The following is a 14247-nucleotide window of genomic DNA, read 5'->3' on the forward strand; positions in this document are numbered from 1 at the left end:
TGCATTCTGGTGCTCTGAGAACGCATGCCATAGGTTAACGGAGTGAATTTTTATTTATTTAACCTTTATTTAACTAGGCAAGTCAGTTTAGCTAGGCGAGTGAAGCTAATATGGAAGTTAACTTCACAGAGAGTGAAATGACCTATAGCCAATGTTATTCATCTCCATCGTCTCTCATTAAGGATAATGCATGACTGTGTCTAATCTTTCCATCAATCAGATCCACAGCACTTCAGAAACTCTTTCAGTAACTGTACAATTACAGTAAATGAGGCCATGAGAATGGCAGACAAGGCCATCACAGATCAATGGGCCAAATCAAATCAGTGTGTGTGTGTGAGCGCTCGAACGCTGACTGCAGTGCGCTCGACCCTATCATGTGTGCCTCTGTCCATGCGTGTCTGTGTGTGTGTGACCCCAGCCATGCCATCTCCTCTGAGCTGATTGACAGAGTGTCCATCTCTCCAGAGTGACCCAGTGAATTGTGAATTATTGATCTCCTGTGGGATAAAATGCTGCACACCACCTGGACACTAAATCAATGGCAATAAATCAGAAAGAGCACACACACACACACACACACACACACACACACACACACACACACACACACACACACACACACACACACACACACACACACACACACACACACACACACACACACACACACACACACACACACACACACACACACACACACACACACACACACACACACACACACACACACACACACAGTATGGATCTCAATCAAGCAGAAAGACAAGCCTCGACCACATTGAGGGTCACAGAATGACAGACTGAGACTAGGGTATGTCTGGAGAGACCCTTTGGATGATTGGACTTTGATATTGAATGACTTTCATGTCTGTGGATGCAAGTTGAGTACCACGGCTTCAGAAACAGCTCTGGAGTTGAATTTTGTACAGTAAACTTAACTGTACATATTCTGTGTAAATAAACAAATACACTGAGTGTATAAAACATTAGGAACACCTTCCTAATATTGAGGTGAGCACCCACCCTGCACTCCCTTTAGCCCTCAGAACAGCCTCAATTCATGGGGTATGGACTCCACAAGGTGTTGAAAGCGTTCCACAGGGATGCAGGCCCGTGGTAACTCCAATGCGCCCCACAGTTGTGTCAAGTTGCCTGGATGTCCATTGGGTGGTGGACCATTCTTGATACACACAGGCATTTTTTTTGCGTGAAAAACCCAGCAGCGTTGCAGTTCTTGACACCCTCAAACCTGCGCGCCGGGCACCTACTACCATACCCCGTTCAAAGGCACTTAAATCTATTGTCTTGCCCATTCATCCTCTGAATGGCACACATAAAAAACAGAAATTCGGATTATTGTGTAACTGCTCTTTCAGATTGTAATGGGAACCTAGGAAAATTCTGGAAAACTGTCAAATCCCTGAAGAGTTCTACTTCCTCCTCTCTGCCACAACAAATGAATTCACTGGCCTCATTATGAAAAAAAAGCCATAATTGATGCATTTATTCAACCTTTTATTTAAGTGGGCTATCTCTTTGAAATAACTTCTCAGCCTATTCACAATTATATTGTTTTGGATGCTGATAAGGGAAACTTGATGAATAATCAGAGAAATTATAGTCAAAGCTTTTCTTTTAGTCCATTTATAGAAAAATAATACCTGGATATTTTGCTGGCAATAGATAACAAAACAATCCACAGGAGGCAACCAATTTTATCTTTTTTACCCCCTACAATGTAGAAAATAGTATGAGTAGGTGGGTCTACACTTTTGACTGGTACTGTAAATATCTCACACAGGGCACATTTGGAAAAGAGACCTAGGTGTCAATGTCTTCCCTGTCCAAATAAAGGTTAAATAAAAAAATAAGCATACACAATTCATGTCTCAAGGCTTAAAAATCCTTCTTTAACATGTCTCCTCCCCTTCATCTACACTGATTGAAGTGGATTTAACAAGTGACATCAATAAGGGGTCATAGCTTTCACCTGGATTCACCTGGTCAGTCTGTGTCATGGAAAGAGCAGGTGTTCCTAACACTTTGAACACTCAGTGTATACTGCCCACAACTGTTTACAGCCATTCACAGTGCAACCAAACAAACATGGCAGTGCTCCAATGCTTGGCATCAAAACACAACCACCACACACGGCTTCCGCAGCACTACCTCGGCACCCCCTCCTCTCGCTTGGTGAAAAATCTAAATATTTGTCTCTGTTGACTAGACTGACACGTTTCCACTGACGATGATCAACCATCTGCAGCAGACGGTGTTAAACCGACAATAGTGAGTTGAACTCCATAGAAACAGAAGTGTCACTCATCACAGAACGTCAACATGGATGGGAATATCAGTTCTATTAATCATGGGTCTAGAATTAAAACCCCGTAGAACAGTAGGAAATCATCACTGACTGCATTCCAGGGCCTGAGCAGAGATCTAGGAAATCACCCCCACTTCCATCCGCAACATCTATTTACTTGCCAGATATCCTTTTAAAAAGATCATGAGACAGAGAGAGGGAGATGACTCTACCCTGGATATAATTTACAACATTAACAGACGCCGGGGGAGGAATGGCAGGGTCCAAGCGCTCCACTCCCATAGCAGAGAAGGAAAAAAAAAACACAAGCAAAACAAACCTAACATAAATACGTTTGTGACATTGGTTGTCACGATTTGTCATCACAGGATGACACACAACCTCCGTTAAACCGTTAAAGAGGAGAACATTCCCTTAGATTGAATGACAGTACGTTTAATCCGTTTTGTATGCTGCGTCTGCAACCTTAGAGGAAAATTATGTAAAAACACCCTTCTATCTAACCTATACATTTATCAGTACATTCAACTAGGTGAACAACCACAGGCCATCACAGTCACTGCAGGCTCTTCAAAATACCTGCTTTACATCTGTCTCTTCAATTTCTTATTCGCCACCTTCCGTGAGTTTTACCCAGGGTTCATAGGGAGCTCAGGGCCCATGCTACTCCAGATACAGATGTTGGATCTTAATTTGACCAGGATTGTCACAGCAAAATAATCCTGCAGCAACAGGATCGCTGGCTGACTGTTTCAGGCTGTACGATGTGACACAAGCATTATATCGCGAGAAGTCGGATCAGCTTACTGTATACGCATTATATGTCCATGTGTAAGAGAGAGAGAGAGAGAGAGAGAGAGATTTAACTCCACCTATCTTAACCATTATTTAACCAGGAAGATGGTTAATCCCTTGTGGATGAAATCCTATTTTACTAGGAAGTTGACAAGGGAAGGAGACTAACCAGAGGATCCAACACCTGGTAGATGAATCACCACAATGTAGACCAGGTGCGCAAAGAAGATGGAGGAACGGTCAATCAGTTGGAATGGCACTCAGCTCAGCTGGAGCTGGATGGACTGAAGCGTTCAAATCTTATAAATAGAGCTCCACAGCAATGCAGACTGGCTAGGGGCCATGGCACCCTATGGGAGTGTGTCCAACCCTTTTGTGAAGCCTGGCCCCACAGAATTTAATGTTGAAGCATTTTATCTCTCGCTGAGGGAGATTGGTCAAATCCTGCCTGGGTTTGATCTCACCAGGGGCACTTTAGACATCAATGGGTGAGGGGGAAAGAAAGCCTCTGGAGAATGACGTCTGGGTTGTGTTCACTAAGGCAAGCCATAGCAAAATATTTTTCAATGGTTTGCAACGGAAACCTTGCAAAAGTTGAGGTAGGTGGTGTATGTTTTTGCCAAGGTCACTACTGTCACTGTACCAGACAGATCTAAGTGCATTTAGCTTGATCTAACACTCAGATAATGGTATTTAACATAGTCCTTCTCCTAAACAACACATTTCCTCCATTCTAAACCCAACCTGAACATCAGTTGTCTGGTATGCGGTATTTTCCTTAAATCAGTTATGCAGGGCTCTGTGCATCGCCATCAACTGGTCCAATCAATAGGTGTTTTGCAAGCCCCGATTCAACTATAGCGAAGAGGGTTGTGGAGGGGCACCCACTGGTATATGTTTGACAGACAGTTGGTTGCCCCATGGGACCTCAGCACAACATACCTGGGGCCTCCTGTCAATGACGTTCAGTCAATAAGGCTGGGACTGTTCTGACCTGGTATCGCACTCCCTCTCTCTCTCTTAGTAACAACAGTGAATTCGTATTCAGACCCCTTGACTTTTTTCACATTTTGTTACGTTACAGCCTTATTCTAAAACTGATGAAATAAAACAATTTCTGCAGCAATCTACACACATTACCCCATAATGACAAAAGCAAAAATAGTTTATTAAATTTTTTTCCACATTTATTACAAATAAAAAACAGATCTGGGGAAGGGTACCAAAAAATGTCTGCAGCATTGAAGGTCCCCAAGAACACAGTGTCATGACGTTGGCCTGTGGGTGAGGTTTATGACCCCCACCCCCCAATAAATACCTTTCTCCCTTTCCTCTCTCTTGACTCCACAGAAGGACTCTAAGAAAAAAATTGTTAAACATAGAGAGTCTGGGAACATCAAAAGGTGGGGGGAAAGGAACCACATTTCGGTAATCCAACGAGCTGAAAATATGCGTTGGTACTTACAGAATATGATGACAGATCAGATGTCACCTGATACATTATTACTAATGATAGGACGACATAAACAGTATCTTGAAAAGTCTACACATTATAGTTATCAGATTCACATGGAATTGTTGTGAAATTTAAATGTTTAAATATGAAACTATTTGTGAAAAGATTAAATGTAATTTTAGCTTCCAAATGAGAGAATTGGGTTTTCATGAGTGAACTATGCTCAACTCAGTGGCCCTGCACATGTGAACAGACATTGGTTATAAACTATGAAACACACCCTTCTCTCCCCTCCTATATAAAGCCCTTGACAAAACTTTCTGTTCAGAGGACAGAAAGGGTGACAGTCCTATGTTAAAAGGGTTCAGATAATAAGCTGTTCCAAGGACGTGTGGACTTGAGGTCCCCATGTTGAAAGGACAAAGACCACCTTCAGAACTAAGCCAACCTCAGCAAGAATCTAAGGAAATTAGCATTGAATTTCAATGTGAAGGTGACGACCTACAGCCCGGAAGGATGAATTTAGACTATACCAGCCAGAATATAGCATGAGCTTAAAAGTATTCCAACTTGGTATGAACTTTGAACTCTTATTCACTCCAGAAGTGATACCTCCTAGCCGTTCAGTTAGCAGCAGTCACTAAACGTGGGCTAGGAGAGGACGGACAGAGCAGCCATTCTACTGCGCTCCAGTTCACCACTAGACATTCTTCAGAGGACCAGAGATCCATAAAGGACAAACCGGCCTTCCATCGACGACCAATCTACCGAAGCGCAGCTCAGAGTAAATATTTATTGCATTCTCCTTTTTCAAATGGGCGGTTATTTAGAATGCATAAGATTCTGTATTTACGATAGCATAGCTTCTCCCAACCCCCTCTCTTTGTGTAACCAGCCGTCGTATCTGTTCCGTCCAAAAGGGATGTTTTCTTTATGACATAATTTGTAATCAATGTATGATCCATTCTGTGTGATTATTTAGGTATTTAGTAAATACATAATTAAATCAAATTTTGTATTGCTGATTCAACTTGCTAGCGAGGGTTCGTGAAGATTTACAACTTTCAGATGAGACTAAACAAGGTGACGATTAAATATTGACTGCTATTGATGTAAAAGTTTACTAGGTCTTTAAGAGTTTATTCGGAAGATAACAGCTCTATAAACATTATTTCGTGGTGCCCCGACTTTCTAGTTAATTACATTCACATGATTAGCTTAATCAGTTAATATTATTTACAGATAAAGGACTTTATAGAATAGCATGTCATATCACTTAATCAGGCATAGCCAAAGACACGACAACAGTGACCTCAATTATTCTTAAATGGAAGAAGTTTGGAACCACCAAGACTCTTCCTCGAGCTGGCCGCCCGGCCAAACTGCGCAATCGGGGGAGAAGGGCCTTGGTCAGGGGGTGACCAAGAACCCAACGGCCACTCTGACAGAGCTCTAGAGTTCCTCTGTGGAGCTGGGAGAACCTTCCAGAAGGACAACCATCTCTGCAGCAGACAGAAGCCACTCCTCAGTAAAAGGCACATGACAGCCCACTTGGAGTTTGCCAAAAGGCACCTAAAGACTTTCAGACCATGAGAAACAAGATTCTCTGGTCTGATAAAACCAAGACTGAACTCTTTAGCCTGAATGCAAAGCATTGCGCCTGGAGAAAACCTGATACCATCCCTAAAGTAGAGCACGGTGGTGTCAGCATCCTGCTGTGGGGATGTTTTTCAGCTGCAGGGACAGGAAGACTAGTCAGAATTGAGGCAAAGATGAACGGAGCAAAGTACAGAAAGATCCTTGCTGAAAACCTGCTCCAGAGCACTCACGATCTCAGACTGGGGCGAAGGTTCAACCTTTCAACAGGACAACGACCCTAAGCACACAGCCAAGACAACGCAGGTGTGGCCTCGGGACAAGTCTCTGAATGTCCTTGAGTGGCCCAGCCAGATGCCGGACAGACCCGATCTACCATCTCTGGAGAGACCTGAAAATAGCTTTAGAGGATCTGCAGAGAAGAATGGGAGAAACTCCCCAAATAAAGGGGTGCCAAGCTTGTAACGTCATACCCAGAAGACTCAAATCAAAGCACATTTTATTGATCACATACACATGGTTAGCAGATGTTAATGCGAGTGTAGTGAAAAGCTTGTGCTTCTAGTTCCGACAGTGCAATAATATCGAACAAGTAATCTAACAATTACACAACAACTATCTTATACACACAAATGTAAAGGGATGGAATAAGAATATGTACATAGAAATATATGGATGAGCGATGGCAGAGCGGCATAGGCAAGATGCAATAGACGCTATAAAATACAATATATGAGATAAGTAATGAAAGATACAGTATGTAAACATTATTAAAGTGGTATTATTTAAAGTGACTAGTGATCCATTTATTAAAGTGGCAAAGTGGCAAGTCTGTATGCAGGCAGCAGCCTCTTTGTGTTAGTGGTGGGATAGAAGTTGTTTTTTAGTCTCTCGGTCCCAGCTTTGATGCACCTGTACTGACCTCGCCTTCTGGATGATAGCGGGGTGAGCAGGCAGTGGCTCGGGTGGTTGTTGCCCTTGATGATCTTTTTGGCCTTCCTGTGACATCGGGTGCTGTAGGTGTCCTGAAGGGCAGGTAGTTTGCCTCCGGTGATTTATTATGCAGACTGCACCACCCTCTGGAGAGCCTTACGGTTGATGGCGATGCAGTTGCCGTACTAGGCGGTGATACAGCCTGCCAGTATGCTCTCAATTGTGCATCTGTAAAGGTTTGTGAAGGTTTTAGGTGACAAGTCAAATTTCTTCATCCTTTTGACGTTGAAGAGGCGCTGTTGGCGCCTTCTTCACCACACTGTCTGTGTGGGTGGACCATTTAAGTTTGTTTGTGATGTGTACGTTGAGGAACTTGAAAGCTTTCCACCTTCTCCACTACTGTCCCGTCGATGTGGATAGTGGGTTGCTCCCTCTGCTGTCTCCTGTAGTCCACGATCATCTCCTTTGTTTTGTTGACGTTGAGTGAGAGGTTGTTTTCCTGACATCACACTCTGAGTCTGTGTCTACTGTTGTGTCGTCTACAAACTTGATGATCAAATTGGAGGTGTGCATGGCCACACAATCATGGATGAACAGAGAGTGCAGGACGTGGCTGAGCACGTACCCTTGTGGGGCCCCCGTGTTGAGGATCAGCGTAGAGGAGATATTTCCTACCTTCACCACCTGGGGGCGGCCTGTCAGACAGTCCAGGGCCCAATTGCACAGGGGTTGAGACCCAGGGCCTCAAGCTTAATGATGAGCTTGGAGGGTACTATGGTGTTGAATGCTGAGCTGTAGTCAATTAACAGCATTCTTACATAGGTATTCCTCTTGTCCAGATCGGATAGGGCAGTGTGCAGTGTGCAGTGTGATGTGTGCAGTGTGATTGCATCGTCTGTGGACCTGTTGGGGCGGCATGCAAACTGAAGTGGGTCTAGGGTGACAGGTAAGGTGGAGGCGATATGATCCTTGACTAGTCTCTCAAAGCACTTCATGATGACAGAAGTGAGTGCTACGGGGCGATAGTCATTTAGTTCAGTTATCTTTGCCTTCTTTGGTACAGGAACAATGGTGGCCATCTTGAAGCATTTGAGGACAGCAGACTGGGATAGGGAGCGATTGAATATGTCTGTAAACACACACCAGCCAGTTGGTGCTCTGAGGAAGTGGCTAGGGATGCCGTCTGGGCCAACAGCCTTGCGAAGGTTAACACGTTTAAATGCCTTACTCACGTCGGCCACGGAGAACGAGAGGGGGGGCCCGCAGTCCTTGGTAGCGGGCCTCGTTGGTGGCGCTGTATTGTCCTCAAAGCAGGCAAAGAAGGTGTTTAGCTTGTCTGGAAGCAAGACGTCGGTGTCCGTGACTTGGCTGGTTTTCTTTTTGTAGTCGGTAATTGCCTGTAGACCCTGTCTGAGCCGTTGAATTGCGACTCCGCTTTGTTCCTATACCGACATTTTGATTGTTTGATTGCCTTGCAGAGGGAATAACTACATTGTTTATATTCGGCCATATTACCCAACATCTTTCCATGCATGAATGCGGAGGTTCATGCTTTCAGTTTTGCGCGAATGCCGCCATCTATCCACGATTTCTGGTTAGGGTAGGTTTTAATAGTCACAGTGGGTACAACATCTCCAATGTACTTCCTTATAAACTCCCTCACCGAGTCAGTGTATAAATGGATGTTATTCTCTGAGGCTTCCCGGAACATTTCCCAGTCCGCGTGATCAAAACAATTTTGAAGCGTGGTCAGACCAACATTGAATGGTTCTAGTCATGGGAACATCCTGTTTGAGTTTCTGCCTACAGGACGGTAGGAGCAAGATGGAGTCGTGGACGGATTTGCCGAAGGGAGGATGGAGGAGGGCCTTGTATGGATCGAGGACGTTAGAGTAGCAGTGGCCAAGTGTATTGCCAGCGCAAGTGCTACAGTCAATGTGCTGGTAGAATTTAGGTAGCCTTATTCTCAAATTAGCTTTTTATAAAATTCCCAGCTACTATAAATTCAGCCTCAGGATATATGGTTTCCAGTTTACATAGAGTCCAGTGAAGTAACTCTCTCTCTCTCTCTCTCTCTCTCTCTCTCTCTCTCTCTACCCCTCTCTACCGCTGTCTCTCTACTTCTATCTCTCTCTACCTCTCTCTCTCTACCTCTCTCTCTGTACCTCTCTCTCTCTCTCTCTCTCTGTACCTCTACCTCTCTCTCTAACCTCTACCTCGCTTTACTTCTCTACCCCTCTCTTTCTCCCTCTCTAACCCTCTCTCTACCTCTCTACCTCCCCTCTCGCTCTACCTCTCTCTTTGTACCTCTACCTCTCTCTCTAACCTATACCTCTCTCTCTACCTCTCTACCACCCTCTCTCTACCCCTCAACACCCCTCTCTACCTCTCTACCCTCTCTTTCTACCTCTCTACTCCTCTCTCTCTCTCTCTCTACCCCTCTCTCTCTCTATACCTCTCTACCCCTCTCGCTCTCTCAGTAACTCACTGTGCGCGCCTGGCAAGTGAGTGAATGTTGGTGATCCTTGACTTGCCCTCGACCTATAGGTACACACAACTCTCCCACTGTTTATTCCTCCAGATCATGTCTTGAAAACAGAGACATTCTGGAGTGCTACCATCTCCTCCAGCACTGAGTGCTCTCCTTTCCTGCTTGACTTCTCTCTCCCTCTCTCTCTCTCTCTAGTCTCCTTCTTTCCTGCCTGACTTCTCTCCCTCTCTCTCTCTCTCTCTCTCTCTCTCTTCCTTCTTTCCTGCCTGACTTCTCTCCCCCCTTCTCTCTCTCTCTCCTCCTTCTTTCCTGCCTGACTTCTCTCCCCCCCTCTCTCTCTTGTCTCCTTCTTTCCTGCCTGACTTCTCTCCCTCTCTCTCTCTCTCTCGTCTCCTTCTTTCCTGCCTGACTTCTCCCCCCCCCTCTCTCTCCTCCTTCTTTCCTGCCTGACTTCTCCCCCCCCCTCTCTCGTCTCCTTCTTTCCTGCCTGACTTATCTACCCCCCCCCCTCTCTCGTCTCCTTCTTTCCTGCCTGACTTATCTACCCCCTCTCTTGTCTCCTTCTTTCCTGCCTGACCTCTCTCTCTCTCTCTCTTCCTTCTTTCCTGCCTGACTTCTCTCCCCCCCTCTCTCTCTCTCTCCTCCTTCTTTCCTGCCTGACTTCTCCCCCCCCCCCTCTCTCTCTCGTCTCCTTCTTTCCTGCCTGACTTCTCTCCCTCTCTCTCGTCTCCTTCTTTCCTGCCTGACTTATCTACCCCCCCCCTCTCTCGTCTCCTTCTTTCCTGCCTGACTTATCTACCCCCCCCTCTCTCGTCTCCTTCTTTCCTGCCTGACTTATCTACCCCCCTCTCTTGTCTCCTTCTTTCCTGCCTGACCTCTCTCTCTCTCTCTCTCTCTCCCCCTCTCCCTCTCTCTAGACTCCTTCTTTCCTGCCTGACTTCTCTCCCTCTCTCTCTCTCTCTCTCTCTCTCTCTTCCTTCTTTCCTGCCTGACTTCTCTCCCCCCTCTCTCTCTCTCTCCTCCTTTCCTGCCTGACTTCTCTCCCCCCCTCTCTCTCTCGTCTCCTTCTTTCCTGCCTGACTTCTCTCCCCCCTTCTCTCTCTCTCTCGTCTCCTTCTTTCCTGCCTGACTTCTCTCCCCCCCTCTCTCTCCTCCTTCTTTCCTGCCTGACTTCTCCCCCCCTCTCTCTCGTCTCCTTCTTTCCTGCCTGACTTATCTACCCCCCCCCCCCCTCTCTCGTCTCCTTCTTTCCTGCCTGACTTATCTACCCCCCCTCTCTCGTCTCCTTCTTTCCTGCCTGACTTATCTACCCCCCTCTCTTGTCTCCTTCTTTCCTGCCTGACCTCTCTCTCTCTCTCTCTCTCTCTCTCTCTCTCTCCCCCTCTCTCTCTCTCTCTCTCTCTCTCTCGTCTCCTTCTTTCCTGCCTGACTTCTCCCCCCCTCTCTCTCGTCTCCTTCTTTCCTGCCTGACTTATCTACCCCCCCCTCTCTCGTCTCCTTCTTTCCTGCCTGACTTCTCTCCCCCTCTCTCTCTCTCCCCCTCTCTCTCCCCCTCTCTCTCCCCCTCTCTCTCTCTCTCTCGTCTCCTTCTTTCCTGCCTGACTTCTCCCCCCCCTCTCTCTCGTCTCCTTCTTTCCTGCCTGACTTATCTAACCCCCCCCTCTCTCGTCTCCTTCTTTCCTGCCTGACTTCTCCCCCCCCTCTCTCCTCCTTCTTTCCTGCCTGACTTATCTACCCCCCCTCTCTCGTCTCCTTCTTTCCTGCCTGACTTATCTAACCCCCTCTCTTGTCTCCTTCTTTCCTGCCTGACCTCTCTCTCTCTCTCTCTCTCTCCCCCTCTCTCTCTCTCTCTCTCTCGTCTCCTTCTTTCCTGCCTGACTTCTCCCCCCCCTCTCTCTCGTCTCCTTCTTTCCTGCCTGACTTATCTACCCCCCCTCTCTCGTCTCCTTCTTTCCTGCCTGACTTCTCTCCCCCTCTCTCTCTCTCTCTCTCTCTCTCGTCTCCTTCTTTCCTGCCTGATTCCCCCCCTCTCTCTCTCTCTCGTCTCCTTCTTTCCTGCCTGACTTCTCTCCCCCCCTCTCTCTCTCTCGTCTCCTTTCCTGCCTGACTTATCTACCCCCCCCCCCTCTCTCTCTCGTCTCCTTCTTTCCTGCCTGACTTCTCTCCCCCTCTCTCTCTCTCTCATCTCCTCCTTATGTGAGACAGGACAGAGAGCTGACAGCTTCTAAAAATAGCAGCCTGGGTAGAGGCATGTTCTGGCCTTCTCCATTCATAGAATAAGCCCACACTTTGGCTTTTTCGTGCATATAACAAAACTAAATGATTAAGCATTTCTAAGAACTTAAAATGAGGTCCTGACATTTCTCAGGAGGACTTTAGTTTAGCGACTGTTTGCTGGTATACCAGTTCACCAAGGCTGCACATTAAACGATTACCTTGGAGTGAAAAGCAAGTGGAATAACAATTCCATAGCTACTGTATAACCAAAATGTATTAATTTATGCTTTTACTATTTTTCTAAGTTGAATTGACCATAATAGCCAAAGAAAATGCGATATTGGTATTAAAACAGAATATCTTTTCAAGTAGTCAGCAGCCAAAACACCTCTTATTGATAGGGGCCTGTTTCAGCCTCACTCTAAACACTGTTGACGTGACAACTATGGAAGCCTAGACATGCACTAAGGAGCTTGTTATATATAATTAACGTAGTGAAAGGAGGAAAAAACAAGCTTTTTTAATTATCAGATGATATTCCTTCTCCTACATTTGTCCCCCCCTCTCTCTCTGTACTCCCCCTTCTCTCTGCCCCCCCTTCTCTCTGTCCCCCCCTCTCTCTCTGTACTCCCCCTTCTCTCTGCCCCCACCCTTTCTCTGCCCCCCCCCTCTCTCTCTGTACTCCCCCTTCTCTCTGCCCCCCCTCTCTCTGCACCCCCCTCTCTCTCTGTACTCCCCCTTCTCTCTGTCCCCCCCTCTCTCTGTACTCCCCCTTCTCTCTGTCCCCCCCCTCTCTCTGTACTCCCCCTTCTCTCTGTCCCCCCTCTCTCTGACCCCCCCTCTCTCTCTGTACTCCCCCTTCTCTCTGTCCCCCCCTCTCTCTCTGTACTCCCCCTTCTCTCTGTCCCCCCCTCTCTCTCTGTACTCCCCCTTCTCTCTGTCCCCCCCTCTCTCTCTGTACTCCCCCTTCTCTCTGTCCCCCCCTCTCTCTCTGTACTCCCCCTCTCTGCCACCCCTTTTCGCTGTCCCCTCCTTCTCTCTCACCCCCCCTTCTCTCTCACCCCTCCTCTCTCCCCGCCTCCATCCACCCACCCATCCATCCAAGCCTCTTCCATTCTCTCTGCTGCTCTCAGTCATCTAAAAATACATCTTCGTTTCCTTTTCTCCCTCTCGTTAATTGAAGCACAACATACTCCTGATTAGCCAGGAGTGAGGAAGCGGGCGTGCTAAGGCTGACTTAGTGTTGGCAATGAGGACATGACAGGCCCATGAAAGATGCAGGTAGAAGAAATTACATTATTCAGCCTGCAATGCCTCCTACCTCACGGTGCACTTTACGTCACTGGCTGAATAAGGCCACACTGAGGCTGAATCTGAAATAGGGCCTGGTCAAAAGTAGTGCACTATATAGGGAATATGCGCACCATTTGGGACACACCCTCAGTCTAGCTAGTGCTGTGGTAGACTGGAGCCTCACACTTCATTGGGCTACTTCACTGGCTGGCTGACAACAAGTCTATAGTTGCATTAGACAGGCAGCCCAGTTCTGATCTTTTTCCCACTAATTGTTATTTTGACCAATCAGATCAGTTCTAAAAAAGATCTGACGTGAGAACATCTGACTTGATTGGTCAAAAGACCAATTAGTGGAAAAAATATCCGAATTGGGCAGCCTGTCTAAACACAGCCAAAGAAGCTGAATAAGGCCCCACGTAGGCCTAGGATTAATCTAGCACTGCAGTTAGCTGTGAAAGCCTGCGGCGATTGTGTTGTTATGAGAAGGAAGAAAAAGGGCCAAACTTATAATATTGGATAGTGGTGCAGTTAGCTGGAGATGTGGAGTTAGAGACCTGCAGTTGTTTTTCTGTTATGTGAAAGAAGACCAAGGTTGAATTCCCGAATTTGGAACCGTGTTCTCTGGCATCGCTGCTTGTAAGGAAAGGTAATAAATCTCTGCTGATGTCGAGAATGTTGTGAGCCATATAGCATATGCAGCCCGTGAATATTGAAGCCATCTTGAATTGAGTTAAAAAAAAGGCCTTACTGTTTCGGCTCAAAGCCATTTAGGATGAGCAATATGAATGTTCTAGTTTTCACATGTAGATGGAAATGTACATTCATAAATGTCAATTCATGAATTGTTCATTCTTTCAATGATGTAGTCAAGCTATAAACCACTAAGATTAACACCATCAACCCATTACCTTGCTTGTGCATTCTGTTTTCCAAAGCAGAAGCGTGAAGACGCTTGTCCCACCGTTATTCTTAGCGTTGGTGTTGATGATGCCATACAAAAACATAATTCGATTTCGACTGTGTGGAACAGCCTGAGGATGGCTCTGTGCATATTCACTAAACTTCATCTCATAATAGTAGCTTCATTTGGGATGGAAGATTATTTTTAGTGTTACTGCACAGTCCGACTGCAAT

General features: G+C 46.3%; 1 protein-coding gene across 1 annotated transcript in view; it reads right to left on the reverse strand.

The window, feature by feature from the left end:
• Positions 1–14247, reverse strand: part of LOC110497392 (glycine receptor subunit alpha-3) — a 117208-nt gene that overhangs the window by 27606 nt on the left and 75355 nt on the right. The window lies entirely within an intron of this gene.

The sequence above is a fragment of the Oncorhynchus mykiss genome, chromosome 19 (genome assembly GCF_057628025.1).
Source record: "Oncorhynchus mykiss isolate SJ-2025 chromosome 19, ASM5762802v1, whole genome shotgun sequence".
NCBI lineage: Eukaryota > Metazoa > Chordata > Actinopteri > Salmoniformes > Salmonidae > Oncorhynchus > Oncorhynchus mykiss.